General features: G+C 43.6%; 1 long non-coding RNA gene across 1 annotated transcript; it reads right to left on the minus strand.

Moving 5' to 3' along the window:
* Nucleotides 1-4,295: 4,295 nt before the first annotated feature.
* On the minus strand, nt 4,296-8,540 carry LOC145431886 (uncharacterized). Its single transcript, XR_013912196.1, has 2 exons — nt 8,355-8,540; nt 4,296-4,603 (listed from the first exon to the last, which is right to left on the minus strand). It is a non-coding gene; the product is annotated as an uncharacterized LOC145431886 (long non-coding RNA).
* Nucleotides 8,541-10,686: the final 2,146 nt, after the last annotated feature.

Consider the following 10,686-nt stretch of genomic DNA (forward strand, 5'->3'; position numbering starts at 1 on the left):
AGAGAGAGCACAGACGTAAAGGCGGCGAGGCGTGATTGCGGGTGCCGCTCAGGTGCGTCCGCCTCCCCCTCCCACACACATTAACCAGGTAAAATACATATTTAGGCAGAATTTAACAAATATCTACTTTTCATCTTTCAGCAGCATAGAGCTTTTATCCAATTATTTTTTACAAGTCAGGTCAAGGCTCCAAAAGCCCAAAGGAGATATAAGGGTGGCGGCTCACAGCAGTTTTTGTTTGCTGGATCATTTTAGTTCAGCTGGGTGTCTTTCCTTTTGTTATATTTCTTTAAGAGTTCAAAACGTGTTAATTGCATAAATAAAATGTAACTTTCTCTGTAGCACTTCATGGATTTAAGCAACACACCTTAGTTATTCACACAAAGCATAAAGGTAAAAAACAATATATACAGTGTTATCTTCATTTTAGATGTCAAAAAGTATTTGCAGCTCCCAGAGTTTTCTTTTGCGTGGAAACCGCGTCCAGGTGGCTCTTTGGGTGTTAAAGGTTGCCGACCCCTGGCCTAAGGGAAGCATGTATAATGTAAACAGAATTGGTCCTAGCACTGAACCCTGTGGAACTCCATAATTAACCTCAGTGTGTGAAGAGGACTCTCCATTTACATGCACAAACTGGAGTCTATTAGATAGATATGATACAAACCACTGCAGCACAGTACCTGTAATACCTACAGCATGTTCTAATCGCTCTAATAGGATATTATGGTCGATGGTGTTGAAAACTGATTACATTTAAGATTGAAGCATTAATTAATGGCAGGACTTCTTTGAGCAGTTTTGTAGGAATGGGGTCTAAAAGACACGTTGATGGTTTGGAGGAAGTAATTATTGAAGTTAACTCAGAAAGATCAATTGGAGAAAAAGAGTCTAAATGAATATCAGTGGTACTGAAAGTAGCTGTAGATAATATTACATCTGTGGGATTTTCTCTAATGATTAAAATTTTATTTGTGAAGAAGTTCATGAAGTCATTACTAGTTAACATTAAAGGGATGGTTGGCTCAACAGAGAGAGAGTACGATCGTGCACTGTAGACTGAATCATTGCGATGCATTGTAGAAAAAATACCGGCTAAAAGTGGTGTCAAGCTGCCCCAGAGAAAGTAATTGGTAGGAAACCCTGAGAGAAAATACGACTGAATGAAATCTAACTTGAAGGCTACACTCGAAGAGGTAGACTTTGTTTCCACCACTGCTGGCATCTGGACAGTAAATAATAAATGTTTTATGGGTCTCCACTTTACAGCGCAACAAGGCCGCCCTAGCATGCAAGAGAATTATAGGCAGCCATACCTATGATGTAATTAGAGCAGAGATTGAAGAAATCCATTTATCATATGGACTAAAAGCTAAAGTTGTTGCCACTGTAACGGATAATGCATCCAATTTTGCCAACGCATTGAGTATGTCAGCCCTGTGATCTGGAGTCTGAATCTGAAAATGAAGAAGGTGATGATGAGGAACCGACTTTTACTGATGTAATAGAAGCTCTTTCAACCACATCTGGTGATGCACAGTTTAGCCTCCCTACAGATGTGCATCGTACACAATTAACCTGATTCCAACAACTGATGTTGATAAACATCTAAATTCCTGTGCCGACACCAAGGCCAAGACAGGTAGGAGTAGCATTGCAAAATGTTCTGCTCTTTGGACTAAAGCAAGTCGATCAACATTAGCCTCTGAACAGGTGGAGGATGTCAGCTGCAGGAAGCTAAGGGTGCTCACATCCACAAGGTGGAATTCCCTGTATGAGGCCATTTCCAGAATCATCACAATTCCCTTGAATGAACTTAATCCCCTGTGTGTAAAACTGGGAATTAAGTGCCTTAATGAAAGGGAGTACCAATTCTTGAAAGAGTACTGCACTGTGATGAAGCCCCTGACAGCAGCTCTGGACATCTTACAAGGGGATGAGTGAACCTATGGGGCTTTAAGGCCAACACTCACAAGTCTGAAGTCAAAGACACTTGCCCTGAAAGATGACCTCTCGAGAATGACAGCCAGCCTTCCAATTATTAAAATGATAGAACAAGAGTCCAAATATTCATCTCTTGGTAAATATCAGGGATATTGATCATCATTAATCATGAATATTAATCATAATATCAACAAAGTCTCAACCGAAATTAAATCTCAGACGGTATTGATAGCAGATACAGTGGGGCAAAAAAGTATTTAGTCAGCCACCGATTGTGCAAGTTCCCCCACCTAAAATGATGACAGAGGTCAGTAATTTGCACCAGAGGTACACTTCAACTGTGAGAGACAGAATGTGAAAAAAAAATCCATGAACCCACATGGTAGGATTTGTAAAGAATTTATTGGTAAATCAGGGTGGAAAATAAGTATTTGGTCAATAACAAAAATACAACTCAATACTTTGTAACATAACCTTTGTTGGCAATAACAGAGGTCAAACGTTTACTATAGGTCTTTACCAGGTTTGCACACACAGTAGCTGGTATTTTGGCCCATTCCTCCATGCAGATCTTCTCGAGAGCAGTGATGTTTTGGGGCTGTCGCCGAGCAACACGGACTTTCAACTCCCGCCACAGATTTTCTATGGGGTTGAGGTCTGGAGACTGGCTAGGCCACTCCAGGACTTTCAAATGCTTCTTACGGAGCCACTCCTTTGTTGCCCGGGCGGTGTGTTTTGGATCATTGTCATGTTGGAAGACCCAGCCTCGTTTCATCTTCAAAGTTCTCACTGATGGAAGGAGGTTTTGGCTCAAAATCTCACGATACATGGCCCCATTCATTCTGTCCTTAACACGGATCAGTCGTCCTGTCCCCTTGGCAGAAAAACAGCCCCATAGCATGATGTTTCCACCCCCATGCTTCACAGTAGGTATGGTGTTCTTGGGATGCAACTCAGTATTCTTCTTCCTCCAAACACGACGAGTTGAGTTTATACCAAAAAGTTCTACTTTGGTTTCATCTGACCACATGACATTCTCCCAATCCTCTGCTGTATCATCCATGTGCTCTCTGGCAAACTTCAGACGGGCCTGGACATGCACTGGCTTCAGCAGCGGAACACGTCTGGCACTGCGGGATTTGATTCCCTGCCGTTGTAGTGTGTTACTGATGGTGACCTTTGTTACTTTGGTCCCAGCTCTCTGCAGGTCATTCACCAGGTCCCCCCGTGTGGTTCTGGGATCTTTGCTCACCGTTCTCATGATCATTTTGACCCCACGGGATGAGATCTTGCGTGGAGCCCCAGATCGAGGGAGATTATCAGTGGTCTTGTATGTCTTCCATTTTCTGATGATTGCTCCCACAGTTGATTTTTTCACACCAAGCTGCTTGCCTATTGTAGATTCACTCTTCCCAGTCTGGTGCAGGTCTACAATACTTTTCCTGGTGTCCTTCGAAAGCTCTTTGGTCTTGGCCATGGCGGAGTTTGGAGTCTGACTGTTTGAGGCTGTGGACGGGTGTCTTTTATACAGATGATGAGTTCAAACAGGTGCCATTCATACAGGTAACGAGTGGGGGACAGAAAAGCTTCTTACAGAAGACGTTACAGGTCTGTGAGAGCCAGAGATTTTCCTTGTTTGAGGTGACCAAATACTTATTTTCCACCCTGATTTACCAATAAATTCTTTACAAATCCTACCATGTGGATTCATGGATTTTTTTTCACATTCTGTCTCTCACAGTTGAAGTGTACCTCTGGTGCAAATTACTGACCTCTGTCATCATTTTAAGTGGGGGAACTTGCACAATCGGTGGCTGACTAAATACTTTTTTGCCCCACTGTAACTATCCATCACAGTTATATGATGGATTACGCAGTAAAAATAGAAGTGGGCTGAAAGGTCTATTGCGTTCTTACTTATTCAGTTTGTGTATCATGTTTTTGAAAAGTAACTAAGTAACTAATTACTTTTTAAAATAAATAATCAGTAGTGTTGTGATTAAATTTTTGGAGAAGTAATCAGTAACTAATTACTTTTTTCAAGTAACTTGACCAACACTGGTCTTATCTCAGTGTCTCTGCACCCTCCTGGCCTCTGATGGCCCTCAAACTTTGTTGCAGGCTCAGTCTCTATTCTGCCTTTGCTCGCTGCTCGCTGGACCTCTGTTTTCTCACTTATTGTCATTGCCGCTGGGATTCCGTTCTGCTGTGATGGGCCGTCGGCGTCTAACCACCAAATACCTCAAATTAAATTCTGTACTTAAATAAATCATGTTCAATTCCTTCTAATGATCTCTCTCTGCACTGAACTGTAAGCAACATTAATGATGATGATACACCTCTCCATACATGGATAAATTTTTCAGCTTCAGTTTATTGATTCTTTGGATCTTTCAGAGCTGCAAAGCACCTTAAGTGTCACGGCAACATAAAGGTAAATCTGGAGTACTTTTATTCAATAGTAAGAAGATTACATGACTAACAATGTTGACCCATCACTCCTTTGAGCGGAACTATCAGTCACTTGTGTAGAGCTTGGATGAGGGCAGGGCAGAGCCATTGCTGCGGGTGGGTTCAGGTATGTGGGCAGAGTCTACGTGGAAGGATCCTGTGCCGTCACTGAGGCAGTTCCGTAATGCTGATTGGTGATGGTACATGGCATCTAAACAACAAAAATGTCAGTTATTAGACACTAAAATAATTTAAAGCTTATAAAGCTTTATTAGTTTAGTCATAGGTCAGGTTTGCAGCAGGGGGACACTCTCAGCTAGTACTTAATGAACGCGAATGACGCTAAACGGGTAAAATAAAGAATTCCACCTGCCTTTGGACAAAACATTTGATTTTAATTTCCAGCCTGGATAAAACCACTCTTCTTCCTTCACTTTTTCTCTCAATTAAGATGATTTTGATCAGAATACACTAGCATGCTATTAATGCTTGCTGACTGGTAACATGGATTTAGGATGGGTCATCTTTAAATTGGCTACACAGATAAATATTAACTTCATTATTTATTAGGCAGGTGTACAAACTGGTTAAGTGCGCATGCGCCAACCAGCGTGCAGCCTGTTACAGTCGCTCCTGCTTTTCTCTTAGTTTAGCTCTTTTTTCTTACGTATTCTTTTTTTTTTTCTGACTTGTATTTTCCTCCGTTTTCTATCTCTTACTCAATCATGTGGATTGAGAGAGTTTCTGTTCTTCTGGTGGCCGTGGAACTGTTACTTTTATCATGGAACGGGACCGCGGCACATCTCCTACACTCACGGACTGTTTACTCCAGAGATCAGCTGATCGCCCTGATGCCGGCCGGCTCGCTGGCCAGGCCCGCAGAAGTGCCCGCAGAAGTACCAGCTGAAATTTGGAGGAAAACACATCGGGGATGCAGAGGTCAAGGACAGAAGAGAAGAAAAAAGGTGACGGTGAGACAGCGGAGGCTCGAAGCGAGGAGGAGGTATAAACCGTGTCTGCCGTCTATCGTGATGGGAAATGTGCGATCGTTGGCAAGTAAAATCGACGAGCTCTCAGCACTGGTACGGAGTCAGAGGGAATACCGAGAGTGTAGCCTGATGTGTTTCACCGAATCATGGATGCACCAGGTCATTCCCGATGAGAATGCTTCCGTGGAAGGCTTCCACACTGTTCGGGCGGACAGGGACAGCATCGCTAGCGGTAAGCGGAAAGGAGGTGGGCTTGCTGTTTTAGTTAACAACCGGTGGTGTAACCCTGCCAACATAACAATCAAAGAAAGGAGTTGTTGCCCGGACACTGAACTGTGTGCTGTTGGACTCAGGCCGTATTATTTACCCAGGGAATTCTCTCACGTCATCTTGGTGGCTGTTTATGTTCCCCCCTCTGCTAACCCCACAGCTGCATGTGACACTATCCACTCTGCCATAGCTCGGTTACAGACTCAGCACCCGAGTGCCTTTATTGTGATCTCGGGTGACTTCAACCATGTATCACTGGACAATACACTACCAACATTCAAACAATATGTGGACTGTCCCACCAGGGGAGAGAAAACTTTAGACTTACTGTATGCTAACGTCAAGGATGCATACAGCTCCTCCGACCCTCCCCCCACTTGGTAGGTCAGATCATAACCTGATTCACCTCACCCCCCGCTATGTGCCAATTGTGAGGAGGGAACCTGTGACCACCAGGACTGTTAGGAGGTGGTCAGAGGAGGCCATAGCGGAACTACAGGGCTGTTTCGAGGTGACCGACTGGGAAACACTCTGTGAGCCTCACGCCGAGGACATCAATGGGCTTACTGAGTGTATCACAGACTACATAACTTTCTGCACCGACTCCATTGTTCCAGCTCAGACTGTTCATTGTTACCCAAATAACAAGCCGTGGGTGACTAAGGACATCAAAGCCCTCCTCAACAAGAAGAAGAGGGCTTTCAGAGGGGGCAACAAAGAGGAGGTGAGGAAGATCCAGGTGTTACTAAAGGACAAGATCAGAGAGGCTAAGGACAATTACAGGAGGAAGCTGGAGTGGAAACTCCAGCAGAACAGCATGAGAGAGGTGTGGAGGGGCATGAAGACCATCACTGGATTCAGGCCAACCAACAGCAGGGGAGCTGAGGGAGGTGAGAATAGAGCCGACGAGTTGAATCTGTTTTTCAATAGATTCGACACCACAGTGTCTGCTCCCACCCCCACAACCTCACCTGCAGTCAGCCTGGAATCCAGAGCCACACCACTGTGCCAGCCTCTCTCTTCACATGTTGCCTCCTGTGAGATTCCTGACACCCCTCCCCCACCCATCACCTTCACTCAATACCAGGTTGAGATGCAAATGAGGAGACTTCACTCAGGCAAGTCTGCTGGACCAGACGGAGTGAGTCCCCTTGTCCTCAAGGCCTGTGCCCCCCAGCTGTGTGGAGTCTTTCATAAACTGTTTATGCTGAGTCTGAGTCTGCAGAGGGTCCCGGTGATGTGGAAGACATCATGCCTCGTCCCTGTACCAAAGACGCCTCGTCCCAGTGGCCCCCAGGATTACAGGCCCGTGGCACTGACCTCCCACATCATGAAGACCCTGGAAAGGCTCATCCTGGACCAGCTGCGACCCATAGTAAGACCACATCTGGATCCCCTTCAGTTCGCTTATCAGCCTCGTCTCGGAACAGAGGACGCCATCATCTACCTGCTCAATCGTGTCTACACCCATCTGGACCAGCCGGCGAGCACTGTGAGGGTCATGTTTTTTGACTTTTCCAGTGCTTTCAACACCATCAGGCCGACCCTCCTGGGTGATAAGTTAGCAGCGATGCAGGTGGATGCTTCTCTGGTGTCCTGGATTGTTGATTACCTGACAGGAAGACCACAATATGTACGTGTCTCACAGTGTGTGTCTGACAAGGTGATCAGCCACACAGGGGCACCACAGGGGACTGTCCTCTCCCCCTTCCTCTTCACCCTCTACACCACAGACTTCAGCCACTGCACAGAGACCTCCATCTTCAGAAGTTTTCTGATGACTCTGCGGTGGTTGGATGCATCAGCAGGGATGATGAGACAGAGTACCGGGCTGTGGTCGACTCCTTTGTCACGTGGTGTGAGCAGAATCATCTGCAGCTCAACGTGGCAAAGACCAAGGAACTGATCGTGGACTTCAGGAAGACCAGGAAACACTTGACCCCTGTTTCAATCCAGGGGGTCAGTGTTGACATTGTGGAGGACTATAAATACCTTGGAGTACACATTGACAATAAACTGGACTGGGCTAAAAACACCACAGCACTTTACAGGAAGGGCCAGAGTCGTCTCTATTTTTTGAGGCGACTGAGGTCCTTCAACATCTGCCAGAAAATGCTGAGGATTTTCTATGAGTCTGTGGTGGCCAGTGCGATCCTCTATGCTGTTGCATGCTGGGGGAGCAGGCTGAGGGTCGCAGATGCCAACAGACTTAATAAACTGATCCGTAAGGCCAGCAATGTTGTGGGGATGGAGCTGGACTCCCTCAAGGTGGTGTCGGAGAGGCGGATGCTGTCCAAGATAAAGACAATGTTGGATAACACCTCCCACCCACTCCATGACATGTTGGTCAGTCACAGGAGCTCGTTCAGTGAGAGACTGAGATTACCGAAAAGCACCACTGAACGACACAGGAAATCATTCCTGCCTGTGGCTCCCTGTACAACGCATCCACTTAACACACTGTTTGCTGCTACAGCTACACATGTTTCTTTCCAAATATTTATTTATAAGTGACTTATGTATGTATGTATGTATATATATGTATATATTGTACTATTCTTAGTTAGCGTATTGTCTGTCTTGTCTTAATGTTGGTTTAAAATGGAGCACTGTAACAAAAAATAATTTCCCCCAGGGATCAATAAAGTATTCTGATTCTGATTCTGATTCTGATTCTGAGGAGGACTCTGCAGATGGACTCACCTGAAATGTGGGATTGTAACTGCCATTAGAGTCCCCTACTCCTAGACAAATGCCACACAGGCTCAGCTCAACCAAGCACAGCATGGCTTAAAATCCCCAAAATAGACTGTTGAACTGAAAGAGAGAAAAACAGGCTTCTGAAGTTTCCTCACCTTAACTAAAAACTCGAAACTGTTTCTACCGCAAGCTGGTGAAACACCTGTTATCTCTGTACCAAAGACCTCTGGAGCTGGTTCACATGCCACATTCACCTGTGCTCTGAATTCACTGTGGTGAGAATAAGGCACGACGGGACCACAGATCTGTGTTTTGAGACATTTCATTGAGCACTTCTCACCACAACAACAATTTCTTTTCTGTCTGCTCTTTTCTAAATTAAAAAAATATGAGGAATTTCTTTCCCCCTCCTCAATCCACTTGGCCCGTGAACGCACAAAAGCTCCTCCTGCTTTATTTAGGTAGAGCTGATCTAATTTAGTCTGCAACTCCATAAGTTTACTCCTTTCTTTGGTATTTAGATCATCTTTACTACAGCAATAAGTAATTTCTTGGAATAATTTACATTCATATTCTCTTTGCTTTTGACTTGTGTTTTTACTGAATTGAATACTAAATTCTCTAATTTTGAATTTAATGAATTCCCATTTATTGATATATCCTACAATTAGATGATCAGCCATAATATCTTTTATAATTTTTTTGACTATGTTGCAGTAGTCTTCATTTTGTAAAAGTTTGGCATTGAACTTCCAATAACTTCTTTTATTTGATTGTCTAATTTCCGATTCTAAGCACAGTTCAATAAAGCAATGATCTGAAAGAGGTGCATTTGACATCAACAGTGTGGTTAAGAATGATGTCACTTCCTAGCCAATAGTCTATTCTAGACTTACAAGCTCCATTTGGTTTAAACCAGGAAAAGCTCTTAATTCCTGGATTTCTTACTCTCCAAATATCTGTCAAATTGTTGTTTATCAAAAAATCTATAATTAGGTTATTTTTTGTGGTCTACCTGTCCTTGAGGGCCATCTATCAGTCCATTCATCAGGAGTCATATTCCAATCACCACCCATTAAAATGTATTCTGTAGGGTATCGATCTTTAAGTTCAAAAATATTTGAAGTTATATCTTCTAACATAATTTTATTCTGACTTTCATTATTATATCCATAAACATTGACTAAAATGAAAAACAAACTTTCAACTCTCATTACAGCAACCAACCAATGACCATTCAAGTCAGTCCGTTGTATTACAAGATCCCCGGGAAAGTTATTGAATAAAATTGCTACACCCCCCGACCTCATTGAGCCATGGCTAAACAGGATTTTGCTACCCCATTGGTTTGACCAAAAAGATACATCACTATCAGATGAATGAGTCTGTTGTAGAAAAATACAGTTTGATTTTTTACCTCTGTAGTACAAAAATAAGGCTTTTCTTTTAACAGATTCTCTTAAACCCCTAACATTTAAAGAACCAAAACAAATGTTAACATTCAACATGAACTATAGACAGAATATCACTCACCACGTGAAAAGAACGAAAAAGAGAAAAGTACTAAATGCTGAGCTCCTCAGACCGCGAACAAGTTTCCACTATTTCAGTTTTTGTCATTTTTAGTTCTCCTGTCTTTCCTCAACTTTGCGTCCATCAATGAAGGCATGTGGACCACGACAGTAGGCTCGTTTACCCGCACGTCTTGCTTCCTCCACCAGAGGCCATAGGCGCTGTCGATCTTGTATGTCCTCCTGCGGCAACATCTCTGCGAAGCTGATGCCTTCTTGCTTGCAGGTTGAAGAGTCTTTGGTGCGCCTCCACAATTCTTCTTTAATTCGCCTCTGTGTGAATAGAATAATGATGTTTCTGTTTCTGCCATCAACTCGTTTCCCTAAGCGGTGGACAATATCAACGGCCTCTTCTAAGTCCGAGTCAGGGGCAATCTTCTGAAGCGTTTGCAAAACCTTCACTCTAATGTTTTCATCTTTGTCTTCCTTCACCCCTTTCAGCTTTAAGCACCACCTCATTCAGTAGCGCTCTTGTTCTCTCACTCTTCTTTTCAAGTCTTCATTTTCTTTAAGCAGCTGTTCATTCGCATTTGCCAGTTTAACAACTTTCAGTTTGCGATCGACTATCTCTGCAGCATTAAACTCTACAGCCTTAATCAAGCTGGCAACCATAGCTGCACTTTGTCTGTTTTGTTCCTTGATATCTTCCAGTTGTACTTCAAATTTCTTCTTCCCAGAATGGCTTCAAAAATAGTTTTATTGGAGATATCATCTTCCTTCTCTGAAGATTTTGTTCTCTTCTCCTCTGGCGGTTGTTTTGATGG

This window comes from Astatotilapia calliptera, chromosome 11 (assembly GCF_964374335.1).
Source record: "Astatotilapia calliptera chromosome 11, fAstCal68.1, whole genome shotgun sequence".
NCBI classification, from domain to species: domain Eukaryota; kingdom Metazoa; phylum Chordata; class Actinopteri; order Cichliformes; family Cichlidae; genus Astatotilapia; species Astatotilapia calliptera.